General features: G+C 34.3%; 1 protein-coding gene across 1 annotated transcript in view; it reads left to right on the top strand.

The window, feature by feature from the left end:
- Window positions 1–18,220, top strand: part of MACIR (macrophage immunometabolism regulator) — a 93,920-nt gene that overhangs the window by 31,510 nt on the left and 44,190 nt on the right. The window lies entirely within an intron of this gene.

The following is an 18,220-nucleotide window of genomic DNA, read 5'->3' as shown; positions in this document are numbered from 1 at the left end:
TATTATAATGTTTAGCAAGCAGAATAACCCCCAAATAGAATTAGTATAACTAGGAGAAAGATACCTTGAGGGGGGAGTATGCCATTGACTGGCAAGCTAGCCCTAAAAAGGCGTTAGCTATAATAAGGACTACATCACTGACTGGCTGGCTAAATTCATAGACAAGTTAGGGAAGAGCTACATATAGTATGAGCAGATCTTTTATAGGGAAATTATAATTGGGGTTTGACATCATAATTTGACTTTTTGATTGGAATACAGTAACTAGACTTAACAGAAACTACCACCTGGGATGGAGCTGTAATAAAGCCCACTTAAACAAAAGGCCCACTTAAGAACAAAAGGCTGAAATGATCTTGTTAGTACTTTTCCCAGTTTGCTCCAGGAGTAGCTAGTTTTCCAGATAGTATACAGTAATTCAGGCTCTGTCAACATCCATCTAGTTACACAGGACCTCATTACAACCATATCTATGTACATTTTATACAGACACAAACATTTGTGTGTATATACACAAACACACATACATCCATATACATACATATATATATACATATATAAACATACACATATATGTGATTGGGCTAGAGGGACTTTAAACACTCCTATAAAAACAATAACTTCACATTCCAACACATTGACTATAACATGGTGGAGGGAGGGACAATTAAAAAGTATGGGAATATCAGACAGAATGTTGTACAGGAGGGATTCTTCATGCTCTGAGATGACAATAAAACTGCAAACTCATGCAGGAGCTCTAAAATATTTGACATTTGGGCTCTACTAATACCACTGATTGGTTTGTATGTACATTGGCCAATGCAATGAAACTGTTCCTATGAATCAAAGAAATAAAAAGGGTAGGATAGGGTTGCCAGCTGGTGCTACTTTAATCCACAATTATGAAAAGTTGGCTTAGAGAACAGTGTAATAAAGGGTGTGTTTCTTCATGATCTGCTTCTATAAGAATTATATCTTCACGTGGGAACAGCTCAGAAATACTAACGCCCTACCTGTTGGAAATGTGTCAGGAGATGGCACAGACCACTAAAGTAGGCAAACCATGAAATTACATGAATGAAATGAAGACATGAGTATTGCTTTATGCACAAGTACAATAGCAGTATCAAAACTTCAATCATTTCACAACTTACAGATGAGTGCTGCTTTTTCTCAAAGCTACCTTCACCTCCAAGTTATAAAACAATGTATTACCTTAGAGTGCAGGGCAATAACACACACACACACACACACACACACACACACACAAAATCCCAAACTCCCAAAACTTTAATCTTAAGCATACTTAAGTGAAATAAGAAAATAAATGAAGGAACTACTAAAATTTGAAGTAAAGTTGAAGATTCTGAGTTGATTGAAAAATCATTTACTAATTCAAACTATAATTATGCTTAATAACAAAATATAATAAATAACACTAATATCTCAATTGATTGTGAAAAGGAGACAGGCGTATGTAGACTGAAATTTAAAAAGCATCTTTTTTTTAATTTGACAGCAAAAATTCAATTAACAGATCAATTATAACAAGACAACAATTCAAAAGTTATAACCATATAACTATACTAAATCTTATTTTTGAATATCTAGTTCACAGAATATAGAGAATATGGCTATTTCTTTTAGAGGATGATACCCAAATTAGAATTAAAAAAAAAAAAACTAGTTTTTTGTTGGCAACTTGAAGATAATTGACAAATGTTTGAAAATGAAGTGCTTCTCTATATGGAGTTGAAAGGATTAGCCTATTGCTAGTTCCTATTTGACTGAAGTGAGTCCACATTTGATGACTAATTGGCCCACTTATGAACTGGAATATTTCTATGTACTCAGAAACTAGTATAAGCCAGGCTTCAATCAAGCAAGATCTTTAAGACTCTTCTAATCATAATCATTTAGCAAAATATCTTAATCATAATGCAGTTGTGGTTGATAAGAGGAGTTTCAGTCCAGCTGCTTGTTGATTAACGGCTTCTAAGGCCCTCCTCCCTCTTGTTCCTTCTAAATCTGTCCAGCAACAGCAATCAGAAATAGGAACAGAAACACACAGTTTTGGACTCCCAACTGGGACATACATTCTACCATATGCCCACAGTACTAACTCTTGCTTTCCTATGAGACTGAAGGATAGCAGAACCAAATAGTTTGTGAGTAATAGTTTGACTTTTCATCCTCATGGATTTGTATTCCTTCTCGGTACTTTACCCAGATTTCGTAATAGGAATTTTATGTGTGATACATGAGGTTTTATGAGGAATATGTGCAATAAGAACAGAGGAAGTGAGAAAAAAATTTCTTCTTTGTAGCAACTGTTTTAACTGTGGTGTTATAAAGACTCTTATAGAGAACTTTGTGAAGGATCTGTGAGGAGCTGGCAAGTATAGTGCCTTTTAGAAAGAGTATTTATTCCAATTGATAAAGAAAAGACAAAGAGAAAGAATTAATCTAGATTACTTCTTGAGACTTAATATATCTTGACAAACAATATCACAATTTTTAATAATTTAATTAAAGAGACTTTAATCAGTATCCAAAATGAATATTATCTTATATAATACATTGTATAATATAATAATATTAATAGCTAGCATGTATATAATGCTTTAAGATATGCATGGCACTTTACAAGTATCTTATTTTATCTTTACAATAACCTTGTTTTTTGTTGTTGATGTTTAAGTTATGTCTCTTTATGTGTCTGACTCTGTTTTGGATTTTTCTTGGCAAAGATGCTGGAGATGTTTGCCATTTCCTTCTCTAGTTCATTTTTCAGATGAAGAACTGAGGCAAATAGGGTTAAATGACTTGTTCAGGTCATATAACTCAGAAATATCTCTGGCAAGATTCCAGTTCAGAAAAAGTCTGACTTCGGACCAGAAACTCTGTCTACGGTACTATCTAATTAGCCAACAACCTTGACTCCAAAGCCATCTAGTTGCCTATAAAAGTGTCCTATAGCTTGCAAAGAAGGATTTAAAAGGAAAGAATTTTATCTAGTTGATCCATTTAAATATTGCTAGTTTAGGAAAGATATTTCTTCCCTTTAGTTTCAAGACACTCTTCTTGTTGCTATCCTTTAAAGAGGAAGAAAAATCCATAGCTGACTGCTTCCCACCAAATTCTAATTACACAAAAGAATATCACACATAATGAATAGCAAGTAATCTATTCACTCAGCCAGATAACAAATAGAAATCAGAGAAGTGGTATAGATCAAAAAATATTAGCCAATATACAAAGTGAATGAAGTTTCTTACTGGGAATGAGTTACCTCAGTTTGACCAAGAAAGAGAGACCAGATTACATCCAACAGAATATTTTCTGAAGTCTTTAGGGAAGCAAGCTGGAAATCAGACACATATCAAGGAGCTGGCTTTGTTCTACCTATATGCTTTCTCCCTGTTCCCAGACTTAGCCTGAAGAGAGTATGACTTTGTACTCTTTAAATATAAAAAGAAAAAAGTAAGACTAGAAGGAAGAAAGGAAGGAAGGAAGCAAGGAAGCAAGGAAGGAAGGAAAGAAGGAAGAAAGGAAGGCAGGAAGGATGGAAGGAAAGAAGGAAGAGGCAAAGAGAAAAGCAGGGGAAAAGGAAGGGAAAAAGAAAGGAGGAAGAAAGGAAAGAAAAAATGTCTTTCTTAAAATTCTGGTATGCATCACAGAATCAGTTTTCCTACTAATGAGGAAACTCATAGCCGAGCCTTTTTCCTCAGTTACATAGATGAATACTTAGTTACATGATAGAACCAGAATGGGAGAAGGCTCAAGGGGAAGGGAACCAAAAAGGCTTCTTGCAAGAAGTGGCATTTTAACTGAGTATTGAAAGAAGAAGCTAAGAAATAGCGGTGAAGGCAAAGTAAGAATTCACAACTTTTAACACTAAAGAATTAAAGAAAAATAAAGTATGAATATTTAGAAGAAAACAATATATTGGCTAAGGAGAATAAGTGCTATGTCCCCAAAGTCCCAGTGGAATTATAAAGAGCAATTTATACACTAGATAATTATAAGACAAGTTTGTCAAAAGTATTGTAACAGTTATACTTCCATTGTTTATTATCACATAGCTTTAACTCTGTTGGGCATATGTGACTATGTGCTACAGATAGATAAAATAGATCCAAGTATAGTGAGAACATTAGAGTGGTGGTCTCCAAACTGGGTGTTACCTTCTGGGTGCTGTGGCCTAATCCCAAAGGGTATGTAATCAATCATTTGGACTTCAGGAAGGCAGGCCACATATTACCCTAGTTCAAAGGGAATTGTGGGGGCATACTTAGTCTTACTGTTGCTTACTTCACCACTTCCCCTCCTTAAGCTATGCAAATTCTCAACTTCTCTTCTTTTGATTTGGGTATTGCTTCCTTAGAGAAGTATATTATAGGTTATGGATTGTGGATTAACTATCTTCCTACCAAGACACAAACCAAACTATCTGTTTTCCAAACTTCTCCCTTATTGATAAGGACAACATCATCATCCTTCTAGTCATATGTTTTTTACAACCTCAGTATCATCTCTGACTCCTTATTTTTCCTCATCCATATATATATATATATATAGACAATTACTAAATAGGACAGGTTCTTCCTTTCACATCTTTTTTCTCTTCTCTATCACAAGGCCTAGTTAGGGTGTGTGTGTGTGTGTGTGTGTGTGTGTGTGTGTGTGTATGTGAAGTAATTTGGGGTTAAGTGACTTGCCCAGAGTCACACAGCTAGTTAGTATTATATATCTAAATTCGGATTTGAACTTAGCTCCTCCTGATTCCAGAGCTGGTGGTACTCTATCCACTGCACCATCTAGCTGCCTCTTACTACCTTAGTTCAGACATTCATCACTCCTCACCTGTTCTGCAGTACATCCTAGCTGGTCTTGATACCTTAATGCTATCCTTATACTCACCCATTTTCTAATCAACTATCAAAGTGATTTTCATAAGTCTGACCACATCAGTCCCATACTTAATAAACTCTAGTCACTCCTTATTGATTCTAGAATTAAATATTATTTTACCTTTCATCCTTTAAAAATCTCTATTTTTTGTAAACTTTGTAAGATACATAATCAGAATAATAGTATAAGTATATATTTTTGCTGTTCTCTAAAACTTTTTACTGACAAGGGTGTGAGATCAAAAGCAAGTTCAGAGATCATCCTACTACTATATTTGAGAATTCAGATAGAAAATTATTTTCTCTTAATGCTAGTAATGCCAAGAGATACAAATGACTGAACACTATTATTGAAACATTGGGTCAATGACTCTAAGACAACATAGAAAGATGAATACTTCCATGATAAAAGGAAGAGCAAAAAGATTAATTTAAATTCTTAGAATATCTGATTAAATATATCAGAAGCTTACAGATGTTTTTAGAACAGGCACCCTATCATTGAGCATATTAAAAGCTGATAACAGATTCTTGCCCTTAAATTTGTTGAGTCTAAGTAAAAGTTGTCTACTTTTGGATAAAGCCTATAATATAGAGAAGAATCAAAATATCTAGCAATATCATCATGAATTCAGTGACTATTACAACCATAAAGAAACAAATAATTGAATAGTGCAAATTTGTTTATGGAAATGGAAGGGATTACTTGTGATGGCAATTCAGGACTGACTCTCCATTGGAAATTAAAAAGGAATACTTTTTTAAAGTCCTGATTTAGTGATTATGAAGATTATGAAAAGAAATAGTAAAAATGTTACTTCATATTACTTCAGGAACCAAAAATTTAATATCTGCTAAGTACTATATAAAATATGACCTGGAAGCTAGAATTATACACTAAAAATTTCCTCTTTTATGATCTGACGTTACAAATTCCTACATTATAAATATCCATTTCAAAATATACTGGATAACTCAAACAACAAACTATACTAGAATTAGATTGTGACAATTGTCAGAATTAATTGTTCACAATGACCCAGATAAAAGTACTTATACATAAAAACTTAAAGACATTTAAAATATATTTCCATACTAAATATTCATAATCTTTAAGCTGTGTGGAACTGCTTTCAATATGTAGAGAATTAAGCAGAAGAAATCAAAATCATGAAAGCACCTAGATTAACCAATCATTACTCTATAGCTGTTTATTAAGTATCTATTACATGTCAAGTTCTGGGGATACAAAAATTAAAAAAACAAAAAACATCATTCCTGTCATCCTGTCTGCTACTAACATACAAGTTGGTGGGTTTTTTTTTTTTTTTTTTAGTGAACTCATAAGAAAATGGACTTGTGTACTTGTGCTTTTATCCAATTATAGAAATCAGTTATTTCTTCTATTGGTGGAATAATCTTTCAAATATTCAATATAAAACAATAACAGTAGAAATGTACTTTGTCCCAAAATTGTTTCTATCTGAATTCCATTGCAAAAGATGAGAACAGTAATAAATGGAATTTATATAGCACTTTAAAGTTCACAAAGCTATTTATTTGAATATACATTATTTTATTTGAAATTTATAACTCTATGAGATTGGTTCTATAGGCAGAATTATCCCCAATTTTTATATGAGGAAATTGAGACTTGTATATTGAACACTTGCTATGTTAGAGGCTTATTTCAGGTCTTCCTGACTCTAAACCCAGAACTCTATCTACTAAGAAATACTATCTTTTATAATTCTAAAGAAATAAGAATCCATCTGGGCATGCAATAAATAGAATCTGATTCAATTTTACTGTTAAAATCTTGCTTGCATCTAAATTTTATGTTAAAAATGGAATCTATTGTAATGTGACCCACCCTTTCAAGTTAGTTTCCTTTCTAAACTTCCCCAACATCCTAGATATCACATGTCCATCGTCCAATTTAGGAAGCTATTTTTAATTTATTTCCTCCTAACTCACCACATACAGACAATTATAAAGTCTTGTCGATTCAGTTCCTCCTTCATGATGTTTGAAAATTCCCTTTTGCTTCCCATTTCTACTGGCAAAATTTGGGTCTTTTATCTTTTTTATCCCTAGCATAGTGCAACAATCTCCTTTTAAATTTGGAAAGGATCCAGTACAACCTCCTCATTTTACAAATAGAGAAGTAGAGAAATTCTTGGCCAATGTCATATACATCTAGTAATTAGACAGAGACTTGAACTCAAGCTTTCTGATTTTAAATGCTGGGCTCTTTCCATTACAACATAATTTTACATTAGGCATTACATATATCCTTTTAGCAAAAGGTAGCAATACAAACATTCTAAGCCTGCCAAGTGTATACTAATATAGGGCTGCCAGATTTGGGTGTGGAGCACACAGAAAAGGCAGTGTCAGTGTGGGGAGAGGGTGGTATCCATGAGAGATGAAAATAGCTTACGTTTATATAGCACTTTAAGGTTTATAAAGCTTTTCCCTCACAACAGCCCTGTGAAGTAAGGCAGATATAATTATCTCTATTTTACACATAACAAGTGCTCATGTTATGTCCTCTTATCTACCCTAAATTATCACTTATCCCAGGACCCAAGGAGACAGTAGTATGTGCAAAAGAAGAAGGAACAAAGAGCACTGATGATTATCACCATGTTTTTCTTCCCTTCCTCACTAGAAAAATGTGGACTATATTGGAGACACTCCCCCCAGAAACCATGAATTAGAAGGAAGGGAAGGCAAGCTCCCTTTTCATTTATTTTGCCTTTGAGAGGGACTATTTGCCATTGTATTGGGTGTAGGGTGCATAGAAAAGAGTTACAGATGTGGGCATTTATCCCTTGAAACTGAGACTTTTAGAGATGAGATTGTATTGGGAACTGGAGAGAGGAACAAAGTGAGAAATATCCTGAGCTTGCAAAGTAGCTATTTAAGCAAGAGAGGCAAAAAGTCAAGTTTAGCCCAGCTGTTCAACACAGGCAATTTTAGGAAACCTCACCACTCATTAGTGGAGCACTCATGTAATAGCACAGAAATTTTTTTCCCATGACTTTACTATGTTATATTCACTATATAGCTGATATAAAATATAAATATAGAACATAGGAATAGGTGTGGTAGTAGTGGAATAACAGAATATGATCAAGATATATAAATCTATAGATTTAAAACATTTTAATTATCTCAAAAAATTTTTATTTAAAAAAACCTCTATTTTTTTTTGTCTGGATCCCTCAATAGGCATTTGGTGGGGCAGTGGTATAGCTCTAGACCTGGAGTGAGAAAAACCTGAAATCAAAACTTTCCTCAAATACCTAGTAGCTGTATGACTCTGAGCAAGTTACTTAAATTATTAAATTCAGTTTTCTCAATTTTAAAACAGGGATAATAATGCACCTACCTCTCAGGATTATTGTGAGGTCAATTAAGAGAATATTTGTTAAGATGGCTCAGCAGAGTCTATGGCACATGAAAAGTGCTATTTAAATACTTACTCTCTTCCTTTCCTCCTCCCCCTTATTTTGTTTCTATTTCTTTGTTGCTCCTGCTGTTGCTACTACTATTACTACTAAGTTATTATGATTGTATTGGCATATATATATATACATACATGCACATAAACATATACATATACATATATATGTGTGTCTATGTTATAACATCTCTGTCATTATTTGATCTACATGAAGTAGAATAGGATTTCTGGGTCAATGAGTATGAACATTCTGAATACTTTTTTTTATCATAATTATCACTCTGCTTGCACATAGTAGTCAATAAATTTTATTGAATTAAATAATTCTGAATTCTGAGCAATATATCAACTCTAAATTAAAATTTTAAAACCTTCAAGCAAAAGTTTCTTTCTTGCCCAATCATTTGAAGTCATGAGACTTATGTAGTGGAACTTAGGGGAGATTCACTAAAAAAAATCTCCTATGGATTCATCAGGGAAACCTAGGCCCCTGTAGCATAGGATTATAGATTTTAGAGCTTTAGGTTTTAGAAATTAAGTCAAATTATATATTTTACAGATGATGATCCCAAGGCCTGGAAAAGGTTAAGTGTTTTGTCCAAAGTCAAACAGCTAAGTATGTAAGGACTGGGCTTCTTAACCAGTACTACCAACTATAAAATATGCCCTCTATTGCACCTGGTAGATAGGCAAACTATCACACTCCTTTGGTGGTCAGTAAGCTTTCCCATAGGCCTAAGGAAGTAAGCCAAAAGAAATAGACTAGTTGATCAGTGGAATAGGTTAGGTTCAAAGGACAAAATAGTCAATAATTTTAATAATCTAGTGTTTGACAAACCCAAAGACCCCAGCTTTTGGGATAAGAATTCACTGTTTGACAAAAACTGCTGGGAAAATTGGAAATTAGTATAGCAGAAACTAGGCATTGATCTACTCTTGACACCATACAGCAAGATAAGGTCAAAATGGATTCATGACCTAGGCATAAAGAATGAGATTATAAATAAATTAGAAGAACATAGGATAGTTTACCTCTCAGACCTGTGGAGAAGGAAAGAATTTATGAACAAAGAAGAACTAGAGATCATTATTGATCACAAAATAGAAAATTTTGATTATATCAAATTGAAAAGTTTTGGTACAAACAGAACTAATGCAGACAAGATTAGAAGGGAAGCAATAAACTGGGAAAACATTTTTACAGTCAAAGGTTCTGATAAAGGCCTCATTTCCAAAATATATAGAGAATTGACTCTAATTTATAAGACATCAAACCATTCTCCAATTGATAAATGGTCAAAGGATATGAACAGGCAATTCTCAGATGAAGAGATCGAAACTATCTCTAGCCATATGAAAAGGTGCTCCAAGTCATTATTAATCAGAGAAATGCAAATTAAGACAACTCTGAGATACCACTACACACCTGTCAGACTGGCTAAATGACAGGGAAAGATAATACGGAATGTTGGAGGGGCTGTGGGAAAACTGGGACACTGATACATTGTTGGTGGAGTTATGAACACATCCAGCCATTCTAGAGAGTGATTTGGAACTATGCTCAAAAAGTTATCAAACTGTGCATACCCTTTGATCCAGCAGTGTTTCTATTGGGCTTATACCCCAAAGAGATATTAAAGAAGGGAAAGGGACCCATATGTGCAAGAATGTTTGTGGCAGCCCTCTTTGTAGTGGCCAGAAACTGGAAACTGAGTGGATGCCCATCAATTGGAGAAAAGCTGAATAAGTTGTGGTATATGAATATTATGGAATATTATTGTTCTATAAGAAATGATCAGCAGGAGGATTTCAGAAAGGCCTGGAGAGATTTACATGAACTGATATTGAGTGAAATGAGCAGGACCAGGAGATCATTATATACTTCAACAACAATACTATATGAGGATCAATTCTGATGGACCTGACCATCTTCAGCAATGAGATGAAACAAATCAGTTCCAATAGAACAGTAATGAATAGAACCAGCTACACTCAGTGAAAGAACTCAGGGAAATGAGTGTGAACCACTACATAGAATTCCCAATCCCTCTATTTTTATCCACCTGCATTTTTGATTTCCTTCACAGGTTAATTGTACACTATTTCACAGTCCAATTTCTCTTGTGAAGCAAAATAACTATTTGGACATGTATACATATATTATATTTAACATATACTTTAACATATTTAACATGTATTGGTCTACCTACCATCTGGGGGAGGGTGTGGGGGGAAGGAGGGGAAAAATAGGAACAAAAGGTTTTGCAATTGTCAATGCTGAAAAATTACCCATGCATATATCTTGTAAATAAAAAGCTATAATAAAAAAAAAAGAAAGTAAATCATATTGTAAAGCTATATCATAAAAGTAAAGCCAATCATATTGGCTCATATGCCAACTTTCTTAAGCATGTAGGAAAGCTTATTGGCCATGATCTATGTCATGCCACACGTGGGGATTCCATTAAAATATTTTTATTTTGTTTTGTTGTTTTTGTTTTGGGTAGGTCTGTCTCAATATATGGGAGTTATATAGGAGGTCATAGGTTTAGAAAAATATTTTGGTGATTTCTGAGTTTTGCAAAAGACATTTCCTTTCTAGCTGAATTTTATCTGGTTCCATCTTATATAAAAGATAATCTGGATATGTATATAGATCTCTTTCCAGAGTATTTTATAAAACTGAGAAAGTAAGCAGATGGATTGGCATTTATTGATTTTTTATTCATCTTTTTTGGAATAATAACAACTGTGATTTTTCCCCCTGTTCTCATGATAGCTTCCTCTTCATGAATTATCTTAAAAAACAAATCAATCAGTCATTAATAGTGCACTAAGTGTTTACTGTGTTCCAGGTACTATGCTAGGTGCTGGGGGTACAAAAACAAACAAACTATACTTTAGAAGCTTTTATGTATTTGTGATATGTGTTACACATAAATAAACATACATATATACATATCCATACATTCACATACATGTATGTAATAAGATGTTGGTTATTGTTATCCACTGGCAGAAAGGAATTCCTGGTGTTTATTTTCTTGAATCTCTGTAGAATCTTATTAAGTCTTATTGATAGGTTAGATCTATTCATTCTTAAGGGAGAACAGGAAGGAGAACAGAATTCTCTTAAGAGGCAGCTGTATCATATGGTGTAATAGTCAGCAAGAAATAGGCTATGAGGGAGAATAGGTCACCCTACTCTGCCACTGCCACAGTGAGCTGGAACTGAAACTGCTGCCAAAACAGGCGGCCAAAGGCAGGCACTAAAACCACAAGCAAAACTGGCAGGAGAGAGAATGCCAAAAAAAAAAATGCTAAGATACAGATTATAGCTGAGCTATGCAGAAGCCATAAAGAGTAGATGTACAATATCTGGAGACATTCCACTTGCTAATAAGGGAACTGGTGATGTCCAGTTCTCCTATCCCTTGCATCATTCTGATTCTTGCATCATTCTAGAATTATGAGCCTCTTTTTCTTTGAAAATTGGCTTGCTTTCTGTTTTTCCATTTGTTTTGAAAGGCATTAGTTTTACTAAAATAATTATGATGTTCACTGCAGGGCTGATTTTTGTGTATGTCATTGGAGGTTAAATGTAGTTCATGAGAGAAAATGTGTAAAGGGCTGCAGATAGTGGGGGAACTCTGAGTAAGATATAAGACCCCTCAGCCCAGAGGAAATCTGCTAAAAATATCTGGTTTGGCTCCCCATTTTATCTTATGTCTGTATTTATGGTGTATGTGTAAGAAGTGTCTGTGGCATGTGTATAGAGTGTATATATTAAGTATATGTTTGTCTATGTCAGTGTTTCTAGAGCGCACATATATTCTATCATTTGTAGGGGATTATTTATTTTTAACACACATTGCTTTATGATCATGTTGGGAGAGAAAAATCAGAGCAAAAGGGAAAAAAACATGGGAGGGAATTAAAGAAAAAAAAAAAAACAGAATAGAAGCATACCCTGTGATTGAAGATTTGACTCTTCAGGTTAAAGCAGGAGAAGATATACTCCTTTTAATCTGGAAATTACCAAAGATCTGAAAAAGGTTGCACTCTTTATGGGTCTACATGTTATTAGAGAATTTGGTGCATGAAATTTTAACTCCTAATGACTGGAAATCTATAGCAAAGACATACTGGACAAAACTTGTGGCTTTCTGAGTATAGTGAGCTCTGTAGAATACAAGCCCAATGAAATAGGCAACCTGGAGTTAATTATAATAATATAATATTTTGATCAATTAGCAGGTTTCCTTGGTCTGAAGGGAGTGCCTCACTCAGAGTTCCCTCATTATCTGCAGTCCTCTACGGAGATGGATAGTACTAGTACTATTCATATTACATATATATATATATAGATGTATATTTAGAGAGAGAAAAAGAGAGAGAGAGAGAGAGGAAGAGATGGGAGGGGGAGAGAGAGAAAGAGAGAGAGAGAGAGAGAGAGAGATTTTCTTTAATTACAAAGACTTTTGCAGTTGGGGGCTTAAAGCAATAAAGAGATTTTATAGATACATGTTTTATAGCTCACCAAATGTTAGAATGATTCATAACTTGGTACAATAGTTACACATAAAATGGGAACTAGAAATCCCTATGGAGGAAGGGGTTGCAAGTGAGTGGGAGATGGACTTTTGAGACAGTGAACTCTGACGTCTGTCATTTCCTTTTATTCTTCCTTTGGTATATTTAAAGGGGAATTTACCAAATAGAAAACCTTGGTCCTAAAGAAGAACTGGGAAGAAAATGCATTGCTCACATTATATTGACTCTTTGTTACTAATTCCATCAAATTTTCAACTACCCTACACACTATTAAAAACCTGCCACTATTACTGTTAGATAAATAGAAGATAATTTTAGTTTTAGCAGAAAATAATAAAGACTTGATGTAAAAGATGGTCCTTGAGCTTAGTTCTGAAATAGAGCATTGTAGAATGTAGATTTAAGGAAAGAGTAGATTCCATGCATGGAGTACAGCCAGTGTAAATACATGGAGCTAGGAGATGGAGTGTTGTGTATGGAGAACAAAAGACTAATTTGCATAGATTGTAGAATTCACAAGCAGGAATAATGAATGATGAGTTTAGATAAATTGGGAATAGATTATAAAGAACTTTAAATGTCAAACAGAGGAATGTACATTCCTTGAAGCAATAGAGCATTAAGTTAATATTAAAGTTGAGTAGGAGAGTAATGTGTACTATGCGTACTATATGAAAATCACTTTGTCAACAATAAGGAGGATGAAGAAGAATGGAGTGACAAGACTGAGAACAATGACAAGGTTATTGAAAAGTTCAGGCAAGAGGTGATGAAGGTCTGTGGGGAAAAGATAACAGATTTGAGGGATATTGTTAAGATAGAATGAGCAAGACTTGGCAAGTGATTGGTTATATAGCTTAAAGGAGAGTAAAGAGTTTCAGGTGAACCTTGAGGAATAACAATTAAATCTTTGGTTGTTGAAAAAGTCAATAAGTAAAGGAATTTAATACAAAACAATATAATAGGGTACACCATTATTTGGGGTACACCATAATCATGGGACTCTATGTTTCTGCACAGTTCTAAAACATAAGTGAGCACTTAAGTTTTTATGGAATGATTGATGATGGTCTAGAAATTGATAGTGATTCAGTTTTTTTTTTTTTTTTTGCCTTCCTTTGTAGCCTTAGAGTTAACCAGAGCACCTGGCATATAGTAAGTAAGTAATAAATACTAGTTGGCTGTGTGATAGTAAAACTTACCAATAGGGAACCACAGAAATAGAACCAAAAAGAGCAATGTCATGAAAATTTAGAGGAAAAAATGTAGTCCACAATATCAAATGTTGCAGAGGGGTCAAGAAAGATAAAGATTAGGGGGAAAAAAATAGGAAGATTTAGCAATTTAAATATTATTGGTAACTTTGAAGAGGGCAGTTTTAGTATGAATGAAGCAATCTGAAGTCAAATTGCAAAGGGTTGAGAACTGAGTCAAGAGTAGGGAGAATAAACAACTACTTCTATTTTGCCCTTCACTCTTACTTTTCTAATTGTTTTATTTTCTATCTTGAACTAGATGTCCTGTAGACATCTGAAAATTAACATGTCAAAAACTGAATTTATTATGTTTCTGTCAAACTCTTTCTTCTTCTAATCCTGTCTATTATTATTGAAAGTCCACCATCTTTCCTGTCATACAAAGGTTAGAATCTATGGTTGACTCTTCATTCTCACTAATTCCACATAGACAATCTATTGATATTGATTCTACTTTAATGACATTTCTTAAATATTTCCCCTTCTTTCCTCTAACATAGCCACCACTCTAATCCATGCTTTCATCACCTTACACTTGGACTATTATATGAGTTTGTTGATTGGTTTCCCTGTTGCAAATTTCCTCCCCCTCCAGGTCATTCTCTAGTCAGTCACCAAAAGTGAATTTTATAAAATTTTGGTTCGATTATGTCATCTCTTCACGGCCCTTAATAGACTCCAGTGGCTTCCTATTACCTCAAGGATCAAATATAAAATTCTCTATTTGACTTTTAAATCCCTTCACAATCTGACTCCTTCCTAATTTCCCTCTCTCTGCTTTTTATTATCCAGCAACTATTATCCAGTGACTCCTTGCTGTTCCTTGGCCTCAACATTACACATATTGACCCAATACATTTTCACTGGCCATTTCCTATACCTGAGTTGTTCTTTCTTGTCTTTGCTTCATGGTTTCCCCAGCTTTCTTCAAGGGTTAACTCAAATCCAATATTCTGGAAAAGACTTTTCTTTGTCCTCTTCAATACTAGTACTTAACCTCTCAGATTGCCTTGTATTTATACCTAGTTGTTTGCTTCCCCCTCCCAATGTTGTACACCTTGTTCACAGGGGGGTGTGTGTGTGTATGTGTGTGTGTGTATACATATATATATATCTTACTATCTTTGTACTTTTGATCTTTGCCTGTTCTTTTTTCTCTCCTCCCTTCAATTACTTTGGAATTACAATCACATTGGAATGTGAGCTTCTTGATGAAAGTTTTTTTGCCTTTCTTTCTATTGTATCATCAGCACTTAGCATAGTTACTGGCATATAAGTGCTTAATAAATTCTTGTTGTACACCTTAAGTAAGGTGTATGACATCAGAATTCAAGAAGAGGACCTCAAATGTCCTTTCTCGAGAATCCTCAGGATCACGGTAGTATGTGGTATTGGTGTTGGTAATATACTAATTGATCTGCTTTAGATAGAAAAGATAGCCATTTTCCCACAAACTGTGGCATTGAAACTGAATACGTTAGTATGCCATTAAGCATGGTGGGGAAGTAGCTGAGCTGGGTTGGTTATTCACAGAGTGCTGCATTTCTGCCGGACAGGTCAACCCGTTGGACTTCCTGGACTTGTTCTTTGATGATCCAGTGCAATCGCCAGCCTCCAATATCTCTAGCTATAGGTTGAGTTGGATGTTCTTTGTATTCTTTCATTTGGGGTGTTACAGTTGAATGACTTTTGGAAAGAGTAGAGGTCTTTAGCCTAGCTGATGCCTGTCTAATCCTGTTTACTCAGTACCTCTGTTTTGAAATTAATCATCTTTTAAGTAGGGGGCTTTCCTCTTCTGTGTAAATTCTTCCTAGTTCAAAGCTGGATTTTCTCAGAGAGAAATTTAGTGCTAATCATTAGTAATAATTCAGTTATATTTTCCTGATTCCCACTGGGTCTAATTGAAAGAAATTTGGGAAGACAAAAATACTGAGACACTTTATACCTTGCACAAGTTCATTTTCTCTGCTGGTCTTTTCATATACAACTGAATTAATAAAAAGTTTCAGAATCCCTTCTAAATATGGCATTTATACCTGAAAGGGATTTGACTACATTTTGTTGTCTCTGTCTTTGCTCCCATGACATTCATCTTTTCATAATTTTAAAGGAACATATTCCTTTTATAAAGTTATTTTTATTTTATTTTTTCTCAATGAAATGTATACAAAAATATTAACACTCTTAAAAAATATTTTTGAATTCCAAACTCCATCACAATTTTATTCTACAACTTGGTTAGCCATTCCCTATTTGATGGGCATTTTTTCAACTTCCAATTTTTTTGCCATCATTAAAAGCTTCTATGAATATTTTTTGCACATATAGATCTTTTTCCTGTTATCTTTCTGGGGTACAGACTTAGTAGTAACATTGTTGGGCCAAAGAATACGTACAATTTTATAATCCTTTGGACATAGTTCCAAATTGTTCTCTAGAATGGTTGGACTAGTTTGTAATTCCACTGATAGTGAATTGATGCTCCATTATTTCCACATGCTCCCCAACATTTGTCATTTTCCTTTTCTATTCTATTATTATTCTACACTATTAGCTAACTTGATAGGTGTGAGTTTAGAGTTTACTTTAGAGTTGTTTTAATTTGCATTTCTCTAATTAACAGTGATTCAGGACATTTTTAATGACCATAGATAGTTTTGATTTCTTTTTCTGAAAACTGTTCATATCCTTTGACTATTTATCAATTGACTCCCATTCTTATAAGTTTGATTCAGTTTTTTATATATTTGAAAAATGAGGCTTTTTTTATCAGAGAAACTTGCTGTAAAATCTTTCCTCCAACTTCTTGATTTCCTTCTAACTTAGCTACATTTCTCCCCCCAAAACTTTTACATTTAAGGAATCATAATTATCCATTTTATATTCCACATTGCCTTCAAGGCAGGTAGGTGGTACAGTCAACAGAGTGCTGGGTACCAAGTCAGGAAGATTCATCTTTCTAAACTCAAACCTAGACTCAGATATTTCCTAGCTGTGTGACCCTGGGGAATATTTGCCTCAGTTTCCTTATCTGTAAAATAAACTGGAAAAGGAAATGATAAACTGCTCCAGTATTTTTGCCAAGAAATCCCCAAATGGGGTCATAAAGAGTTAGACATAAATGAACAACGACAATATTCTCTACCTCCTTTGATCATAAATCCCTCTCAGTTATAGATCTGACAGGTAAAGTATTCCATACTTATGATAATCACTCTTTATGTACCATTTTGGTTTTACTTCAGAATATGGTGTGGGATGTTGGTCTATACATAGTTTCTGTCAAACTGTTGTCCAGTTTTCACAACTTTTTTTGTCAAATAGTGATTTCTTGTAAAGAGGCTAAATTCTTACACAAACTAATGGGGGGAAAAGCTTATGTAGTGGTTAATTTACTTTGATAACATATAAAAACTCTGCTTAACACCTTTTACACTCTGTCATTTCACCATTGTCAATAGAAAAGGGTGCTATTATTTTTTTTCTTCTTTCATGGGTTTCTTTGGTCCCTTCCCTCAAGAAATTCACATTCCAATCTACCAGTTACTGACCTTTCTCCTCCCTCATCCCTAGAATTTTCTCCCTCTCCATCTCTGTCTCCTGGCTTTTCTAGGTTCCTTCAAGACCCGAATAAAACCCCACTTTTTAAGGGAAAAAATATTTTCTATCTCCTTGAATGCTATTATTTTCCCTTTGTTGCTTATTTCTTCTTAATTTGTCCATATTGCTTTCTACATGTTGTCATTTCCTTCAAATAGTGAGCTTCTTGAGTGCAGGGTTTATCTTTTGCCTTTCTACACATTCCCAGCGTTTAGCACAAAGTCTGGCAAATAGGAGGCGCTTAATAAGTGCTTGTTGATTTGACGTCACCTTGTACTGATCTCTTCATTCTGAGCTCAGTTTCCTCATGTTGCCTGTAGGAGGAGGGTTTGGTACTATATGATCCCTTAAGATGCCTTCCAACTTTAAATTCTTGACAATGAGCAAAACTGGAAGGTGAGATATGAGCACTGAAGGTGTTT

Source organism: Antechinus flavipes, chromosome 1 (assembly GCF_016432865.1).
Source record: "Antechinus flavipes isolate AdamAnt ecotype Samford, QLD, Australia chromosome 1, AdamAnt_v2, whole genome shotgun sequence".
Lineage (NCBI taxonomy): Eukaryota > Metazoa > Chordata > Mammalia > Dasyuromorphia > Dasyuridae > Antechinus > Antechinus flavipes.
This window is presented reverse-complemented; position numbering and strand designations above follow the sequence as displayed.